Source organism: Anabrus simplex, chromosome 1 (assembly GCF_040414725.1).
Source record: "Anabrus simplex isolate iqAnaSimp1 chromosome 1, ASM4041472v1, whole genome shotgun sequence".
Classification (NCBI taxonomy): Eukaryota; Metazoa; Arthropoda; class Insecta; order Orthoptera; family Tettigoniidae; genus Anabrus; species Anabrus simplex.
This window is the reverse complement of record NC_090265.1, coordinates 886672012-886693737: the sequence shown is the minus strand read 5'-3', so window position 1 is coordinate 886693737 and position 21726 is coordinate 886672012.

Sequence of the window (21726 nt, the reverse complement as noted above, 5' to 3'; positions counted from 1 at the left end):
TCACACCGGTAGCTTGGACAGAGTTGCATGTACTGGCAGAGTGGAAGTGAAGAAGTATCTCCGGTGCGGGAACAGAGCCGTAATAAAGACGAGTGACACTGAAGACACCGAGCGGGCGAAGTTCATTAGCAATGTCTTCAACCGTTAGAGCTGGGTCAACTTCACTGACTAGGAGAGTATACATGGCTGGGGAAGGCCGTCAACCCAACTTGGAGACAACCGATGTGCTAAATGGCTTGGTGAAGGACAAAGTATAGATGTGGCAACCCCTCGGCTGATCAAAAGTAAAGGATGAGACGAAGAAGCAATGTTGTGTTGTGTGTCTCCTGCCCTCCTGTGCGCTGCAGGTGTAGCGTGCTGTGTGCAGGTGAACTTATTATTCTATTCTTTATTCAAGTAGTTATTTCATTCCTGCCCGGTAAGGGGCAGGCGGGCCACCAGCTAAACATGTAGCTCTTTGGTCGGTGAATGAGTACATAAAAGTAGAATTTTGGAACCTATACATAGAAGTATGTCTCGTACATACTGGAAACAAAACAAAGTCAAATACAGATTGAAACAGAGAAAACGTAAAACATACACAAGTATATAACAAGGAAATATTATGTGATTTCTTCCATGTCAATCTATTTTTCATTGATTTCGGTTGGCACACAAAATATAAACACACAACACATCGTACTGAGAGAGAAATGTCTTCAGTTCATCTTGACGAACGATACGAAAAACACCATGGTGGAAGCAGAAGGAAATGAACGAACACTAGTGAAACAATGAGGATGCGAAAAACACAGAATGATGGAAAATGAACATGGATAGAGATGACACTGGTAGTGTCGTAAAGCACTCAGACACAGATATTGGAGGCCGGTACCACTGCCGCAAGGAGCATCATAATATCCAGAAAAAGGAAAGTTAGAATAAAAAGGCAGTGGGACAGAGGGGGAAGTTACGTGATAGGGGTGGCAGAAAGGTAAGAGATAGCAGGAGAGCGGTCATTATTAAGGATAGCGGTGGCAAGAGGAGAAAGGTTGAGGGCTTTTGTAATCGCAGAATGATTGATGGCTAGGGCAGATTGTAAGTATTTGAGACGAAGATCATGGACATGAGTAAAGATGGTGGGGAAAGAATAAAGAGGTTGGAAGTCAGCAGAAGGGGTGTCAAAGGGGAGATGATGGTATGCAATACGCATAGCATGTCTGTCAAGTTTAAGCAAGGTCACGTATTGTTGTCGGTCAACTGTGAGCCAGGTCAATGAACTGTATGTTACGACAGGTTGGATAAAAGATTTATAAACTGTGAGGATTTGGGAAGGACGAAGGCCCCAAGTTTTACAGGTAAGAATACGTAGGGCTCGGAAGCGTTGAAGGGCAGGATTGTACACCTGTGTTAAATGATGTTTCCAATGAAGGTTGTTCTGGAATTGAATACCAAGGTAGATTAGGGTGTTAGTTTCTATTAGTGGAGTATTATACAACGTTAAAAGAACTCGGTGACGGGGTCTAGAGAGGCGGGATTTTTCTGAAACACTATAAATTGGGTCTTGGTGGGATTAACAGCAATATGCCAGACGTCGAACCAGGATTCAAGGAGTGAGAGGTAGGTCTGTAAATAACAGATAAGAGTAACAGTAGTAGGTGTAAATGCAAGAATAGCCAGGTCATCGGCATACTGATAGAGTCTTAAAGGGGGGTCAGTATGTGGGATATCATAAGTATATAAATTATATAAAACTGGGGAAAGGGGGGAACCTTGGGCTACGCCCTCAGTCATACAAAAGGAATAGGAATGGGTACCATGGATGAGGATCTGTGCTGATCGATGTTGAAGATAGTTGGAAATAAAGCGAATGATAGTGATAGGAATGGGAGGATGGCGTAACTTAAAAAGCAACCAAGCATGCCAGACTGAATCAAAAGCCTTATTCACATCAAGGCAAACTAAAGCGGCAGTTTTACGGGGGCGAAGATAGGCATTGAGAGAAGAGGAGATGTGAAAGAGGTGATCTTGAGTGGAATGATGGGAACGAAAACCGGCTTGAGAGGATGGAATAAGACCTAGAGAGTCGAGATAGAAGGAAAGTCTCATACTCAGAATCCCTTCCAGGATCTTGCTGAGGACAGGGAGTAAGCAGATTGGGCGATAAGACCGAATGTCAGGTGGGAGTTTATGGGGTTTTAGGAATAAGAGAAGGTTGTCGTTACCCCAATGAGCGGGGTACACGCCAGTATAGAGAATGTAGGTGTAAATAATGTTGAGAAGATCAGAAAGAATAGGAGGGGCTTCTTGAACATGACGATATGAGATGGTATCTGAGCCAGGGGAGGTGTTTTCCGATGTTTCAGGAAAAGCCGGATATCTTTGGTTGTAATGGGAGCATTTAATGGATGAGTATAATCAACATGAGAAAAATGAAGGAATGAGGTTGAAGTTCAGGGAGGTTAGGATCAGAGTAAGCAATGATGGTGGGTTCGTGAGGATGATGGAAATTAGGGGCGTGGGAGGGGGAAAAAACAGTTTGATAATAGTCAGCAAAAAGATTAGCCTTGTCTTGGTCAGTTTATGGATGATTGGGGGGATGTGTAATAGGGTAGCGAGGAAGAGGGTTGGTAGTTTTAGTTAGGTGTCGAAAAGTCATCCAAAAATGTCGAGGGTCGTGATAATCAGCTAGCTCAGTACACTTGTCCATCCACATTTTATGTTTAATAGCTTTAATATATGAGCGCGCGTGGCGTGAAGTTCGGCGGTGTTGTTGAAGCGTAGTAGGGTCCTTGGTTTGAGTATATGCAGTAAAGTAGTCATGAGCTAGCTGCAATAAACGGAGAGCTTTGGGGGGTATAGGAGGTTTGGAGGGGTGGTAGCAGTGACGAGGAATAAGAAGAGAATCAGCGGTAAGGATAGCTCGCTCTATTTTAGAAATTAGGGCGAATAGAGTGGGAATATTAGTAGGTGGTACAGCATCACTGAGTAAGTTAGTGAGAGTAGTGCGATAGTGTGATTGAAACAACGAGTAGGGGGAGGGCGAGGAGGGGGTAAGGTCTGACGTGGTAGGATAGCAGGAAAGGTGAGAAGGGCTGGGGCGTGATCGCTACCTATAGAAGCGAGCTGCTGGATGGTGATGGATGTGGCAAGGGAGGGAAAAAGAAGGAAGGCATCAGGGGTGGAATTAATGGCTGGGAGGGTGTGGAAAGGAAAATGGAGGCGCATGCCCGGAGAGACGTACATAAATTAGTGAACTCAGAGATTTGAGTAGGGGTATAGGAAGTAACATTAAGATCTGCAACTATAATAAATTCAGAGAATTTAGTGTCTATGTATTTAATAAAATCAGAGGGAATGAAAGGTTTAAACGGTATGTAGATAGTAGCTACCGTTATAGTTTTCTGAGGAGTAATTACTTCTAGTATTAGATATTCAGAGAAATTAGTAGAAAAGTGAAAGTAATGCTAAATAACAGTAAAATCCCGTCTGACACCGATAGCCATGCCACCACGGCCTTGAGTCGGATGATCAGCGTGATAGAAAGTAAACCAGGGAAATTGGGGCATTTGGGCCGGCGTCAGAAATGTCTCATTCAGAACAAAAATATCCGGGGCATACAATGAAAGGGAGGTGTCCAGCAGCGGCCGATTGGACTTAAGAGATCTTATGTTGGCATAGTAAAGCTTCAATACGCTAACGCATAAAGCGAACAGTACTTAGGGGAAAAAATGTGAAATGCATTTTATTCCTCGAGTACGCCACGTCGACATGAGTGTTCAGAACCAATCGAGCCGCTAGCTGGATCTGATTTAGGATGTGTGGGCGATGGAAGGGGAGGACGTTCTGTAACACCATCATAATAAAATGAATTATGTTCTCAGAACTCGGGGAGGGGAGGGGAGGGAGGAGGAAGAGGCAAGGGTAGGTAGGTCTTGAGATTGAACAGGGACAATGGTTTCAGGGTGATCAGGTTCAGGAGCAGGTTTGGAACGACACTTATAACTGAAAGCAGGATGATTTTGATTACAATTAACACACTTTGGATTTGACTTATTGGGACAAGCATGAGTAGGATTCTCCTCACGTGAACAGATGGCACATACCTTTGGATGAAGACACGGTGTCCCTGGGGCATGGTTGAACCTCTGGCACATCCCGCAGCGGATCTTCTGAAGTGGTGATGTTCTGGAGGGTTCCACTCGATGACACCGGGCGTAGATCATGGCGCCGTCATGGAGCAGGGCGTCGAGTGATAGAATGCGAACCAATGAAGTGGGTCCTTGAGCATTCCGAATACGGATGACCCGGTAGATGTGGTGGCCCTTGAGTTGGAGTTGAGCAGCCACCTCATCGGTGTAGTCTCGGTTGACTCCATAAGCAACCACAGATAGAATTGTTGCTGGTCAGGTGGGCGGTGCAGGACATTGTGCTGGACGCTGTGTGGTGACATTAGTGGCCCGTGCATGTGGCCCCAGTTGATGAGCTCCGATGTTACTCGTGATGTGATGGTAAAATGGTTGGCAGATTTTAAGATTATAACCATCCCTCGTCCGTTGGATTTCCAGTTTATAATCCTGAAGATTTGGTGTGAATTTTGCAATTAGTTTATAGATGCACCTGACGTTGGCCTTGGTCATGTCCAGATTTGTAAGCTTTATCAGATAGAAAGGCGGTTGAACAGTAGGTTGGAGCGATGGAGTAACAATACTGTGCTGGCGAATATTAGGTGGTATTGCTGGGTTTTGTGCTGTCTGAGCATAACTAAGTACATGTGCAGGCATGTACGGTGCAGGTTGGTCCAACAGGTTGGGCAGTTGGTGGGCGTTCGATGGTCCAGGGCCCAGCAAATGGATCCCAAGGTCCGTTCCAGAAGATTACAGACAAGCAATTGATCTCGGTGAGGTTTCGACAGAGCCTGGAGAACGTTGTGTCAGGGATTGCATCGGACAAATTCTTTTCCTTTCTCCATCAGGACTTCCCAAACCAGACTCCGATAAACGACGAGGTTGTTTTATTTGAGTAGCTTCCATGTCCTTTGGTGGCAATCTGGGCAAACGTGATCGCGCAGGTGATGGCGGCGGTGAAGCAGTCATCGCGTAACTTCCAGAAATCTAGATGTGAGACTGTCTACAAGTAGAGATTCCAGTCTGATCATATACTGTAGACTGAGTTCCGGACTGCAGGTGAACTTATCAGAAGCCCATTATAAGAGGCACAGTCTGATAATTGCATACGGGAGATAAAACTCCACAATGGAATTATTGCCCGCCTAGCAATTCTAAATGGAAAATTCTAAGTTCCCATGGAGGGAATTAGATACTTTTCACCAACAGAGCATGTCAAAAACAGATCACATGAAAGGCTTTTCAGGCGTTTGCTCTATTAACCAGCATTTCGTCTTAGGTCTGACACTAGACTCATCAGAGTGGGATGTGTCAGACCCTACCCACTGACGCTGGGGTGAATGCAGGTGAACGTTACATTATCACGTTTTCATTCCCCACCCTGAAGGGGTGGGGCGGGCCCCTTAGAGAGTGGCGCTCTCGCTCGGGCTGGGAGACGTGAAGAGAGCAGTGCGATGTGGCTGAATGAAGAGGATGGGTAAAGCGATGTGAATATTTAATGGGAAGAGAAGATGGGATCTCTTGGTTATGGAGATGGGAAGAAATGGACGTTTATATGGGAGTGCTTAAAGGAAAGTTGCGGGGAAGGGTGAGGTGGTAAAGGGTGGAGGCGATATGATACAGTATAGTTGTGAGTTGTCGAAGATGTTCGAGGGTTGGCGGCGGTGGGAAGGAAATATTAAATGGGGGAGATGGTGGACGGATGTTGTGGGGTGGTTGAAAAGGAGGATGATCAGGCCGGGTGCAGCGACGTGGTGTGGTGAGGGGATGTCTTGATTGTGGAGGGGAACGAGAGGGTTCAACATTATGGAGATGACCATAGATGGGGGCACCGGTGGCGATGAGATGGTCGACGACTGTTGCGGTGGGTAGCTGTAGGCGCACTAAGTATGTTGGGCCCGTGGAGTTGAAGTTCCAAAACGCCCTCCGGACTGGTATGGCGTGAAGGCGTAGCTGGCGTTGGACTTCTGTTAAGGAGATGAGTATTAATTTAATATTTAGTGCTTGACAATAATGTATTTTAGTGTACCATATGCCAACGAGGTAGACACCTCATTTGCAAATAAAGAGATTTTGATTTTTTTTTTTTTTTTTTTTTGATGATGCACATCGGCAGTGACCATGCTCCTGCTCTGATCACCCTTCCTAACATTTCTTTGTATCATTCCTCATCTCGTCCCCGTCCACCCCCAACCCGTCGATTTTCTCATACCAATTGGGATCACACTCGTACTACCGAGCAACTTCACGACTCACACCCTCCTTTATCTATTCCCACTCTCCATAGCCTCATTACTAAAGTCGAAAAAGCTATTATCACAGCTGATCACCTTCATATACCCCGTCATTCTTTTCATCCATCCAAACCTCTCCGTCTTCTCCACCTTGCGCATGACTTATATCGTGCCTGTACTCGTACTCACGACCCCATGACTTTACGCCAACACCGTTGTACGCTACACCATGCCCGTTCCTATATAAAGGCTATCAAACACAAACTCTGGATTGACAAATGTAACGAACTTTCTGACTAACAGGACCCTCGACATTTTTGGACTGTTTTCTGCCGTCTTACTAAAACCAACACACCTCTTCCTCAGTACCCCATTCTCCATCCTCCTCACCACCCCATGACAGACCAAGACAAGGCCGACCTCTTTGCCTTTCACTATACTGAAGTCTTCTCTCCCTCTACAACCCCTCATCTTCTTCATCCTGATGAAGCCACTATCACACAGCTTACCCATTGTGATCTTCCAGAACTACAACCATCTTTTATTATTTCAGTAATGTAGATCATTCTCATCCCTTAAATGCCCCAATTACTCCTCTGGAAATCCACGCATATTTTTTAAAATAAAAAAAATACCTCTCCCAGAGCCGACCACATTGAATATCGCCACATTAAAGAACCCCCCCCCCCCTCCTTTTTGATTTATTAAGTAGCATCTATATGTTCATTCTCTACACTGGCGCTTTCCCCGCTCATTGGGGCAAGGCCAACGTTCTACTCTTTCTGAAACCAAATAAACCCCCCTCCAATCTTAGTTCCTACCGCCCTATCTCTCTTCTCCCCGTTCTGTCTAAAATTCTCGAAGGTATCTTGAGTAAGAGACTCTCATCCTATTTACACTCCCTCGGTCTCCTCCCTCAATCTCAAATCAGCTTCCGCACCTGTCATGCTACTCAGGATCACCTTTTCCACATCTCCGCGTCCCTTACTACCTTTCTCCGACCCTGCAAAACCGCTGCCTTGGTATGTCTGGATGTGGACAAAGCATTTGATTCTGTATGGCATCCCGGCCTGCTCTATAAGCTTTGTCATCTCCCTCTTCCCCTCACTATCGTTTGCTTCATTAGTAATTTCCTGCACCATCGTTCTGCACAGATCATCATTCATGGTACTCCCTCCTACACCTTCCGGATGACTGCTGGTCTCCCACAAGGATCACCACTCTCTCCTTTTCTCTACATTCTCTTCACCTACGACATCCCTCATCCGGATCCCCCATTACAACTTTACCATTACGCTGACGACTTAGCTATTCTTGGCCTCACCTCTTACACCCCCTCCCTTACCCGACTTCTTCAAACCTATTGGACTACCCTTGAATCATGGCTCAACTCTTGGCATATTAGCATAAATCCTGCCAAAACTCAGTTTATAGTATTCCGTAAGAAACCTCGCCTCTCTTGCCCACGTCACCGCATCCTCTTAACCATGTATCACACCCGCCTAACAGAAACCAATCTTCTTAAATATCTCGGTATTAAATTCCAAAACAATCTTCAATGGAATCATCATCTCACAGATACATAGAAACGAGCCCTTCAACGCTTTTGGGTCCTCCGTTTACTTACGGGTAAAACGTGGGGCCTCAAACCTACCCAAATCCTAAATGTCTACAAATCATTCATCCATTCCGTCATTACCTATTCCTCCTTGATGTGGTTGACTGCAACACGGATCCAATATCTGCAACTTCTTAAACTCGCTCGCCACGCTATGTGCATTGCCTATTCCCTCCCTCTCGATACCCCATCTGCCAATTTCGGTCCTCTTTATACCTTTCCCGACATCCTTACCCATCTCCATGCCCTCCGTGTTCACTACCTCCGTAATGGTCTTCAGAATAATAATCCCATTATCTCTGAAGCCATCAATCTTTCTCCCCTTGCAACCGCCCTTCTTCACCATACTCGCACTCCGGTTACATCACATCTCTTTCCTCAGCAGTTCTCGTCGCTTCTGTCCTTTCCCACCACTGCTCATTTCGTCGTTTCATTTTTCATCCTCCCTGCTATTTTTCTTCCCCGGTGGCATGCTCCTCACAGCAGTGGTGCCCCTCTCGGTGCTATCTTCTTTACAGCACCACAAGTGCCATCGCTGAATTTTTACCTTTGCTTTTACTTTTCAGGTTTTGCTCAGACTCTTTTTCGCAGTTTTGTTTCTGTTGTAGTGTGCCTCTTGATTTTTTGTTTTTATGTGTTAGTGTTTCCTTATAACTACAACGTCCTACTGTTTTTGTTATATTATATATATTTCTTTCTGCTTTTTTTCTCCTTTTCATGTATATAAACTCACTAGTGATACTCAGTGTGTTCATTTAAAGTGCAGTGCAAGTGCAAAACCGAGGACATACTACGGACTGCCCTCATCAAGATTTTCTTTTGATTGTATATTTATTTCATTTCAGTATTCTTGCAACTCTGTACCTTTTGATTTTATCAATAAACCGGGGATAACAGGGGTCCGACCATGGCGGGTGTCATGCGGACCTCCCCTGGGTGTCTGCAGGTGACCTCTGCGTCACACACCTCCCTTTCTCTCCTACTATGTATGTACAGTACATACTTGACTCGATTCTGTTATTCTACGATATATATCTCCATATCTCCGGCCCAAGAGCTACTTGTTTTGCTGTCGGCCCGCCCAACCCCCTTTCTGGTGGTGGGAGTGAAATGACCTCTTGATGATGATGATGATGATGATGATGATGATGTTCACCTGCAGCATTAGTGGGTAGGGTCTGACACATCCCGCTCTGATGAGTCTAACGTCAGACCCAAGACGAAACGCTGGTTAATAGAACAAACGCTTGAAAAGCCTTACATGTGATCTGTTTTTGCACATACCACTCAGTCAAGCAGCTCGTCTCCTTTCTCCCAAGTCTTCCCAGCCCAAACTTTGCAACATTTTTGTAACGCTACTCTTTTATCGGAAATCACCCAGAACAAATCGAGCTGCTTTTCTTTGGATTTTTTCCAGTTCTTGAATCAGGTAATCCTGGTGTGGGTCCCATACACTGGAACCATATTCTAGTTGGGGTCTTACCAGAGACTTATAAGACCTCTCCTTTACATCCTTGCTACAACCCCTAAACACCCTCATAACCATGTGCAGAGATCTGTACCCTTTATTTACAATCATATTTATGTGATTTCTATCAGTATTGCCACTATTTTATTTACAACCCTCATATAATACATGCCAAAGAACTGTAAAATACTGAACAAATATGGCCAAGTGGACACCGGACATTTCTGAATCAATTATTGAGTTGTATTAACTGAACTGTTTTTGGTGTTAGTCTTCGCAAGAAATATAAATGCATGTACCAAAAATAAGCACAGTATTTGAAACACTCATCGCCAACTCATCTATAGGTTGATATACAACTATACTCTTCTTATTCCCCATCAGGAAATGAAAAAATTTAGAAACATAATTTCCATGTGGACCTGGGATTCATTCAACCTGCTAAAAATAGATATTGCTCGACTAACTTCATGATGTTTTATGCCTTGTATGTGTTGTATCACCAGTTATTCTGGTTGCAAACACATTAACCATATTTTGTAATACCTGAAGCCCTCTCTTTTCAGTTTTGTCTCAGTTATACATTAACCATACACATGACTGTAAAGTACTTTACCACAGCTCATAACATTCGCCATTAAGCTTCCCTGATAAGCTTAAAACTAGTAAAACTCCAAACTAGCTTCTAGTCATGTGGATGATTTCCAACCACATTTTGCTAGAGACCACAAATGAATGAACAGTAAGAGAGAAATCCAAAATACATTTTATAAAAATACAAATTAATACACTTAAAAAATATTCTTTACCGACAAGCTCCATTAAGAATATATGGGACTACAACATCGAAACTAATATATAGAGTAGTCCACCAACACTTAATAATTTATTTATAAGCAACCTGCAGTTTATAGACAACCCCCCCCCCCCCCCCCCCGCAAAAAAAAAAATTGATCTCTGTTCCTATACAGTTTAATATGGCAATATGTTTGGGTTTAAGCTTGTCAGTACAAAGAGATATTTTAGCTTCTATGGCAATTCAATGATAGAAACTGTAATGAATTAATTAAACTATCATAGTTTCTAATAACACTTACGTTAGAACAGGAAGCATACATTAAGCCTATGTATGAACAGTCACGGTACAGGCTGTTAGGCCTTGCTCTAGCTGAGGTGGCAGAAGTACGCACCTCTATGGTTAAGAAACCAGGCAATGCAGAGGCAGGTTCAAATCACAAGCAGTAGTCTTTTTGTTTTACTGTCAAGTACTATGGACATGGTATTGGCACATACCTATTCATTTCCAATGAATGAATTTTTGTTTGGCCCTGAATAAGTTGTTTTTTATTAGATGATACTTTGCAGGATTTTTGTGAAATTGTGATTTGTCCAAAAAGAGGCCTATTGGTAAAGAGGCTACATCACTGCCCATTTTGCGTAACATCCATTGGTATGTGGTATGTTCCGAGCTGTCAGTGGAGAGATGGCGTGGAATGACATTAGTAGACGAATAGGTTTGAATGGCGTTTATAAAATTAGGAAAGATCACGATATGAAGATAAAGTTGGAATTCAAGAGGACAAACTGGGGCAAATATTCATTTATAGGAAGGGGAGTTAGAGAGTTAGAGATTGGAATAACTTACCAAGGGAGATGTTCAATAAATTTCCAATTTCTTTGAAATCATTTTGGAAAAGGCTAGGAAAGCAACAGATAGGGAATCTGCCACCTGGGCGACTGCCCTAAATGCAGATCAGTATTGATTGATTGATTGATTGATTGACACAATATTCCTCAAGTATCAAAGTCAGATCATGAAGATTCTGATGTAATTGCAGATGGTGTGGAAGAAATTTATTGTGAGGTAATGTGTAGTGGAACAGCAATAAAGATATCCAGCAAGCATTCCATCCCAGACAATGAAGAAGAAAGAAAAGGAGCGGCCAGCAGCTAAAGCCTTTCTGCCGTATATTGAGAAAGTAACTAACAGAATAGGGAGGCTACTGGAGTACCATGGGGTTAAAACCATATACAGGCCGACGAAGAAAATCCAGGAACTGCTTAGGTCTGCCAAAGACAAGCACCATCCTCTCTCCACAGCAGGTGTCTACAAGATCCCGTGCAGCTGCGGCCAGGTATACATAGGCACTACGAAACGCAGCATCGCCACAAGATTGAAGGAGCATAAGAGACATTTTTTTTTTGCTAGGGGTTTTACATCGCACCGACACAGATAGGTCTTACGGCGACGATGGGATAGGAATGGCCTAGGAGTTGGAAGGAAGCGGCCGTGGCCTTAATCAAGGTACAGCCCCAGCATTTGCCTGGTGTGAAAATGGGAAACCATGGAAAACCATCTTCAGGGCTGCCGATAGTGGGATTCGAACCTACTATCTCCCGAATGCAAGCTCATAGCCGCGCACCACTACGTGCGCAGCCAACTCGCCCGATATAAGAGACATAGTAGGCTGGGACAGACAGATAGATCATCAGTGGCTGAGCACTCGCTGCTAGGAGGCCATGACATACAGTACAGCAACACCGAAGTACTGTCAACTACTTTGTCTTATCACGCCCGGCTACAGAGGGAAGCCATTGAAATCCTGAAGCACACCAACAGTTTCAACTGTAAGGAGGAATCTGAATGGGTAAACAAAGCCTGGTAATTAAACCCGGGACTCACTGAAATAAAGACCACTATGCTGACCATTCAGCTAAGAATCTGCATATTATGACCAGATGCTTGAAGAGTATCTCTAATAGGAGGTTTTCTTCAAGTGCCCCAATTGGACATAAATGTCATTCAGAGTTCCAAAACATACTGGCTGTCAGTTCTCTTCTCTCAGAAAGTTTCTTGTGATACAGCCATTGTGACTGTAATAACTTCTGCCACGTATGTCTATAGATGAGTAACATATTGATGTATTAGACATTGTAGTACATCGTGAGTGTAGAATAGTAAAAGCAATAATGTTCACTCCCACTACACGAGTGAATGAATTAGCTTTGTAATCAAAATCGACTTTCAATCTATTAGGTTGTGTTATGTACATGTAGTATGTGTTGAAGAGATGTTTAAGTACAGAACAAAAATGGTCAACTGGACACCAGTGGGATCTGAACCCACAACCTTCCGATTTTGCATCGGTTGTCTACCAATTGAGCTATGGTGGCCTAGGTCATCTTTGTTCTGTTGGAAAGGATCTAAGCTACAGGTCTGGCGGTACTGCTAACACACTGTAGAGTGTGTGCAATTGGCCCATTGAGGGCTGAGTCAATGAATATTGAATTTTCACGACCACATTTTAATCAAAATCCAACAGAACAAAGATGACCTAGGCCACCATAGCTCTATTGGTAGAGCACTTGGCATGAAATCAGGAGGTTGAGGGTTCAGATCCCACTGGTGTCTAATTGGCCATTTTTGTTCTGTACTTAAGGTCTCTTCAACACGTACTACATGTACGTAACATGATCTAATAGGTTGAAAGTCGATTTTGATTACAATGCAGTTGTGAAAATTAAATATTCAATAAGCTTTATGTTGTGATCCTTATTTTAAATAACTGTGGAGTTCCGGCAGCATACATAACACTGCATTATCATCTCAAAGGGGACACTCCATCATATATAAGTGCAATAAAGTTGAAAATACCTTCAAAAATATCAAGCAACTGCAATCATTCCTAGACAAAGCTAACTACTACAGCAAGTTTATCCCTTGCTTCCCATCAGTAACAGCTCCCCTTAATACGTTGCGAAAGAAAGGCATTAAGTTTCTGTGGTCAAAGCATTGTCAAGAAACATATCAAAAGATAAAGACAGCCTTAATCAAAGCTACAAAGTTGTCGCATTTCCAACCCGGCAAGCTTGTGACGCTAGCCACTGACTCTTCAGTTATGGTTTAGGTGCAGTCTTATCTCAGAAAGATGATAACGGACAAGAACATTCCATAGCTTTTGCTTCTAAGACAATGAATAAGCATCAATGGAATTACTCCCAAATTGAGAAAGAGGCCTTAGCTATCGTTTATGTTGTTTGCCGTTTCTTGTATATTTGTTCAACTCTGGAAACAAGGTTCTGGAGCACACTCTCCATAAACTCCAGAGGTGGTTGCTATTCCTCTCAGAATATTAATATCAGATCAAGTACCACAGTACTACTCAACATTCCAACGCTGATGCTTTGTCTCGTCTTCCGTCAGACCCGGATACCACCTTCGATTCCTAAGAAACAGAGTCTTTAGAATTGGACATCACATTAGAGGATGCAGTCTCCACTTTCCCAATAGGTACTCGCAAAGCTGCGAAGAACACTGATAGTAATCAGACTCTTGCTGAAGTTCGAACTTATGTTCATAATGGATGGCTCCAAACTGAGAAGCTCTCCAATCAATTACAAGTATATTACAAGATGCAGGATCGCCTATCAGTCCGCTCAGGTGTTCTCCTTCTTGAAACCGGTACTCATGTCCGAGTCCCCGTTCTGCATAGTCTTCAACAGTCAGTCCTCAATCTACTGCATGAAGGACATCGGGGCATTGTTTGTACTAAACAGTTGGCTTGTCAGCATCGTTACTGGCCTGGTATTGATAAACAACAACATCAAAATCAGCTGCCTTCCGATTTCTATCCATGGTCTCCCTCAAATGAACCATGGGAACGAGTACATATAGACTATGCAGGCCCATTCCTGAATTCTATGTGGTTCGTAGTCATCGATACCATGTCTAATTTCCCTTTTGTGGCCAAAATGCATTCGACCACCACAGAAGCCACTGTTCTTGCCTTACAGAAAATCTTTACTACAGAAGGCTTTCCTCAGACTATTATTTCTGAGAATGGTCCACAGTCTGTATCTGCAAACTTTCAAGATTTCTATAAGAATAATAGTATATGTCACATACTGGCACCTCCCTTTCACACTCAGTCCAATGGTGAAGTTGAACGGTTTGTGCAGACCTTCAAGAGAAGTATCTGTAAAGCTCTGCACACTGGCATCAACAAGGAACAAGCCCAGCCCAAAAAAACTACATGGTCGTCCTCACAGAACATTACTTTCTCTGTTACAGCCCATTCCTGAAAAGCAGTTGTTCCATTCCTGGACATTCCAACCCGGAGATAAAGTTTTCGCCAAGACTTTTCGGCAAGATCCAGCCTGGGTCCCAGGTACCATTCTCTAAACCTTGGAGCCCGGTTATATCAGGTCCATACGGAGCACAGAACCATTCATCACCATCCAGATCATCTGCGTCGTCGCTTCAATGCAGCATCAGAGGTGGAATCTCCAACACCCCAGAGGCAAGCTATCGTGGACTGTGCATTGGACCAACTAATTAGTATGGGTTATTTTCAGGAGGAACCTTCCTTGCCTACAATGGACCAGCCTCTCACCACCACAACAAATTTGGCGAACTCTCTACCTCAACTCCGCCGACGCCACAGCTGCCGTCGCCCCATGTCACACCAGCGAAGTTAGGAGGGGTATGTCGTGGCACCAGTATTTGAATCCTGCATGCAGCGCTGCTTGTATCTGTTTCTCACAAGAAAAGCTGGCCAGGCGACCAGCTGACACTCCATGTCACCGCTCAAAACCCTACATATGCGAGTTGGCCGGGAGAGAATGCAGTCAGTCGTCCAATGGCTAACTACACCTTACTTCAGAAGTGCAGAAGATGCTCTGTATAAGCAACTTACTGAACAAGTGGACTGAAGTTAGCTCATGAGATTTCTATCTCTGGACTCGCTGACATTTCTCCAAACTTTACTTTCTCAAATCTTCATTTCTTGAATGAGCACTTCAACTTTGCAAGTCAGGTGCTAGGCAACATTTCTCCCTCAGTGAGTCTTCATTAGTTTGTGTACTGGCAATGTGTAAATATTGTGTATATTCAAGTGTTGTAGTAATCCCTTTATGTGACAAAACTGTCTATTCTATGAAAAGACATTTTCTTCAGCAGAAGATGGACTTTGAGTTTAATGTGCAAGTGGCATATATTTTGCAATATTGTATCATTGCAATTTTCCTTTAACAAAATTTTGTTTTGTGTGTGTGAAATATCTCTCTTAATACACAACAAGTTCCTTATAGGGATCACTGTAATTACCCAGGTGTTAATATAAGGAAAGATCTTCATTGGGGTAATCACATAAATGGGATTGTAAATAAAGAGTACAGATCCCTGCACATGGTTATGAGGGTGTTTAGGGGTTGTAGTAAGGATGTAAAGGAGAGGGCATACAAGTCTTTGATAAGACCCCAACTGACCGAGCTCGATAGCTGCAGTCGCTTAAGTGCAGCCGGTATCCAGTATTCGGGAGATAGTAGGTTCGAACCCCACTGTCGACAGCCCTGAAGATGGTTTTCCGTGGTTTCCCATTTTCACACCAGGCAAATGCTGGGGCTGTACCTTAATTAAGGCCATGGCCGCTTCCCTCCCACTCCTAGCCCTTACCTGTCCCATCATCGCTATAAGACCTATAAGACCTATCTGTGTCAGTGCGACGAAAATCAACTAACAATAAAAGACCCCAACTGAAGTGTGGTTCCAGTGTATGGGACCCTCACCAGGATTACTTGATTCAAGAACTGGAAAAAATCCAAAGAAAACAGCTTGATTTGCTCTGGGTGATTTCAGAAAAAGGAGTAGCATTACAAAAATGTTGCAAAGTTTGGGCTGGGAAGACTTGAGAGAAAGAAGACTAGCTGCTCAACTAAGTGGTATGTTTGCAAGCAATCAGCTTCATTTCCCATATCAAATCTTATTTACATTGAATCAATAACAGTAAATTTCCACCTTTTTGATACTTATTTTTGCTTTAAGCAAATCAATTAATCATTTACAGTACATGTTTCATTCCATTTTCAACATCTTCACCTATATTACAATGCTTAGGTGAAATTACAAAATATATTTATCTCCTTAAAAACATCGTAATAGCACTTTCGCTTAAAATCTATATGAAATTATATTAAAAATAATTAAAATCAATGTGGATGGTTGAAAGAGGTGGTGGAATGGGAAGGACAATGGATTTACTTATTTTAACCTATTTTCAAACTATATGCATTCATTTGAACTGATGTTAAAAATGTTTTTGTTCCCAGCACTTTTTTTCACTATGATGTATGATTTTCTAGTTGCCTACTAATAAAAGGTTTTTGAAAAATAATTTCCTTTGTCAATGTTCTATTTTTTACAAGTATGATGTTTTCATTTGCTCTTCCCAAGGTGAATGTTGTTTGTTTTAATTTTGTAAAAGTATCTCTTGAATTCAGTCAGACTCCAACTCTCATGGGCCCAACTATAGATCAGTAAGACTGAAGCTGAAACCGTGACTATAAGTGACATGCCTCCTCCCCACTCCACAACCTTGCCTCCCAAGGAGGTGGAGCAAGCTTCAGAACACACACATCATTACTTCACAACACGGAAGGCTTCATCAGCCATCGCTCCTCCAAGGACACAGTAGGTTTGTCGTCAACAGCAAGATTTTGGGAAAGCTCTTTTAATAATAATATGACATCAATCAGCTTGAGTAATCCTGCATTAACTGAATTCAAGAGACACTTTTATAAAAAATGTATAGGGTACAGTAAGTGTAAAAGAGAGGGGAATTGTAGAAGACAGGTGGTCTAATGTTTTAAGGGGAAGGAGATTGCAGGCTAATGGCTCTATTCAGGATCAGAATTCAGGACAGGTGTCTGTGAGAAATCGGTACGAGTCACTGCAGGTAGAACAACCGAGGGAAGATAAAGAACAGGGAATTGTTGCTGAGAAGTGTGGAAGTACGAGGAAGAGAAAAGGTAGGAGAGGGATATGTGGAGTCGTGGATAGGAAAAGACAGGTGGAACAGGGTCATGGGAGGGAGAAAAGGGAGGAGGAAGTAGCTTCTGCTGCAATGAGAGAAGATAGGGCTGACCAGGAGGGGAGGGGATCAAATGAGGTGGGTAGGTTTGAGGCTCTGGTCATAGGGGACTCCATGGTTAGACATGTGGGGAAAGTGTGGGGAGGAAAGGAAACTAGGGTAGAGTGTTATCCAGGTATTAGGCTGAGGCAGATGTTGAGGAAAGTAGAAGAGAAGGAAGAGGGAAAGGAGAAGGTGGTAGTGTTTAATGTTGGTACAAACAACGTAAGACAAGCAGGTATAAGTACCAACATACTTGGGGATGTGTGGGATCTTGTAAATGCAGCACAGGTGAAGTTTAATGAAGCGGAGATTGTTATCAGTGGAATACTGTGTAGCAGGGATACTGACTGGAAGGTGATTGGGGATTTAAATGAGGCTTAGGAGTGGGTATGTGGGAAACTGGGAGTGATATTTCTAGATCTTATTGGGTGGGTAGGAGATAGGGATCTGCGCTCAGATGGCCTTCATTTAAACTGCAGTGGTACTTATAAGTTAGGAAATTTGTTTAGAAGGGTCATAGGTACATTCAGGGAAATGGAGTGGCCTAGGGAGCAGTGATAAGGGTATAGGGAAATGGAAGTCAAGTAGGGATGACACAAAAATGTTAGTGCCCAACTGTAGAAGTATTGTAAAGAAAGGAATCGAATTCAGTAATTTAATAGATATATACTTATCAGCTGTTGTAATAGGAGTTGAATTATGGCTGAGAAATTATATAATTGATGCAGAAATATTCTCATGGAACTGGAGTGTGTATCGTAGAGATAGGATAGGAATGGTAGGAGGGGTAGTATTCATTCTGGTGAAAGAAAAATTTGTAAGTTACAAAAACGTTACAGATGACAAACATGAAATTCTAGGTGTAAGGCTCATCTCTAAAGATAATAGGCAACTCAATGTTTTTGGAGTGTACAGACCAGGAAGGGGGAGAGCTGATGCTGATTCAGGATTATTTGATAAGATAATGAACTATGTTGGAAATGATATGGAAAAGAATGTGATAGTAGCAGGTGATCTCAATTTACCAAACGTCAATTGGGAAGGTAATTTGAACAACAGGAAGCATGAACAACAAATGCCAAATAAGTTAATATGGGAAGGGCAGGCAAGTGATGGAACCAACTAGAGGGAAGAATATCCTGGATGTGGTGCTGGTAAAACCAGGTGAGCTCTATAGAGAAACTGAAGTAATAGATGGTATTAGTGATCACGAAGCTGTTTTTATCATAGTTCAGAATGTGAAAGAAAGGAAGGTATTAAAATTAAGACTATTCGGCACTACCATATGGCTGATAAAAAAGGCATGAGAGAGTTTTTAACAAGTAACTCTGATTGGTGGAAAACGGTACATAAAAATGTAAACAGACTTTGGAATGGGTTTAAAGCACTTGTTGAGGAATGTGAAAATAGATTTGTACCTTTAAAGGTGATAAGAAATGGTAAAGATCCACTATATTACAACAGAGAAGTAAAGAGACTAAGAAGGTGGTGCAGGTTGGAAAGAAATAGTTAGAAATGGCTGTGGAAGTAAGGAGAAATTGAAGGAACTTACTAGGAAATAGAGTCTAGCAAAGAATTCACCTAAGGATAACATGATGGCAAGCATAATCGATGGTCATACAAATTTTAGTGAAAAATGGAAGAGTATGTATAGGTACTTTAAGGCAGAAACAGGTTCTAAGAAGGACATTCCAGAAATCATTAAGGAACGAGGGGAGTGTGTATGCGAAGATCTTCAAAAGGCAGAAGTATTCCATCAGCAGTATGTAAAGATTGTTGGTTACAAGAATAATGTCCAGATAGAGGAGGTGACTAATACTAAAGAAGTATTAAAATTTACCTATGAAAATAATGATATTTACAGTACAATACAAAAGTTGAAAACTAGAAAAATGGCTGGAATTGATAAGATTTCTGGGGATATACTAGAGGCAATGGGTTGGGATATAGTACCATATCTGAAGTATTTATTTGATTATTGTTTGCATGAAGGAGCTATTCCAAATGAATGGAGAGCTACTATAGCAGCCCTTGTGTATAAAGGAAAGGGTGATAGACATAAAGCTGAAAATTACAGGCCAATCAGTTTGACATGCATTGCATGTAAGCTTTGGGAAAGCATTCCTTCTGATTATATTAGACATGTTTGCAAAAATTAATAACTGGTTTGACTGAAGGCAGTTTGGGTTTAGGAAAGGTTATTCCACTGAAGCTCAACTTGTAGGATTCCAGCAAAATATAGCAGATATCCTGGATTCAGGAGGTCAAATGGACTGTATTGCGATTGACTTATCTAAGGCATTTGATAGGGTAGATCGTGGGAGACTACTGGCAAAAATGAGTGCAATTGGACTAGAAAAAAAAAATGAATATTTGCCCCAGTTTGTCCTCTTGAATTCCAACTTTATCTTCATATTGTGATCTTTCCTACTTTTATAAACGCCACTCAAACTTATTCGTCTACTAATGTCATTCCACGCCATCTCTCCGCTGACAGCTCAGAACATACCACTTAGTCAAGCAGCTCTCCTTCTTTCTCTCAATTCTTCCCAGCCCAAATTTTGCAACATTTTTGTAACGCTACTCTTTTGTTGGAAATCACCCAGAACAAATCGAGCTGCTTTTCTTTGGATTTTTTCCAGTTCTTGAATCATGTAATCCTGGTGAGGGTCCCATACACTGGTTGAGGTCTTACCAGAGACTTATATGCCATCTCCTTTACATCCTTACTACAACCCCTAAACACCCTCATAACCATGTGCAGAGATCTGTACCCTTTATTTACAATCCCATTTATGTGATTACCACAATGAAGATCTTTCCTTATATTAACACCTAGATACTTACAATGATCCCCAAAAGGAACTTTCACCCCATCAATGCAGTAATTAAAATTGAGAGGACTTTTCCTATTTGTGAAACTCACAACCTGACTTTTAACCCCGTTTATCAACATACCATTGCCTGCTGTCCATCTCACAACATTTTCGAGGTCACGTTGCAGTTGCTCACAATCTTGTAACTTATTTATTACCCTATAGAGAATAACATCATCCACAAAAAGCCTTACCTCTGATTCCACTCATTTACTCCTATCATTTATATATATAAGAAAACATAATGGTCCAATAATACTGCCTTGAGGAATTCCCCTCTTAATTATTACAGGGTCAGATAAAGCTTCACCTACTCTAATTCTCTGAGATCTATTTTCTAGAAATATAGCAACCAATTCAGTCACTCTTTTGTCTAGTCCAATTGCACTCATTTTTGCCAGTAGTCTCCCATGATCCACCCTATCAAATGCTTTAGACAGGTCAATCGCGATACAGTCCATTTGACCTCCTGAATCCAAGATATCTGCTATATCTTGCTGGAGTCCTACAAGTTGAGCTTCAGTGGAATAACCTTTCCTAAACCCGAACTGCCTTCTATCGAACCAGTTATTAATTTCACAAACATGTCTAATATAATCAGAAAGAATGCCTTCCCAAAGCTTTATATTCAATCCACCAATCTTAAAACCACGAAATCCAGATTTCCTCATGATATATTCAGCGTACAGATTGAATAAGTAAGGTGAAAGTATACAGCCTGGTCTTACGCCTCTTCTAATGGGGAACCATTCTATTTCACTGTGCTCAGTTTTAACATTGGCTTCTTGTCCCAAGTAGAGGTTGTGCATCATAACAAAATGAGATGTTCAGGTATGCCGATACACCCAAGTACATTCCACATCTTCTCATGACTTATGCTATTAAAGGCCTTCCTTTAATCTATAAAGCACATGTCCAGCTCCTTTTAGTATTCCTTTGCTGTGTCCATCATCCAACGTACATCATTAATGATGTCTCTGGTTTCTCTACCTCTTCTAAAACCAGCTTGAGTAGCAGACATTTCACACTTCATGTATGGTATGATTGTATGGTTTATGATTTTCAGCTATCATCTTGCTAGCATGTGGTATTTACAGCTACTTTGCAATAGTGGGAGCAGTCGAACAGATTGACTATTTTTTGGATATGGGGATGAAAATGGATTGTTTCCGATCTGTGGACCAAATTGAGGTTTTCCAAATCTGTTGACATATTACAGTTAAAATATTTGACAGATGTTTCTTCTGTTGCTTGCCATATTTCAGGTGGAATTCCATCGGTTCCCAAGACTTTTTATTGTGCTAATTACTTTAGAGCTATCCTGACTTTCGTCTTCTAACACAAGAGCTTCCCTATCAAATTTAGTCTCTTTCAATGAGTTGTCAGTTTTTATCTCTTGATCATACAAGTCCTCTGTATACTCTTTTCACCTCTGTTTGATCCCTTCACCATCATTAATCGTTTTTTCCATTTGCATCCTTGACCATTCCAATTCTTGGTTGCAACTTCTTTCT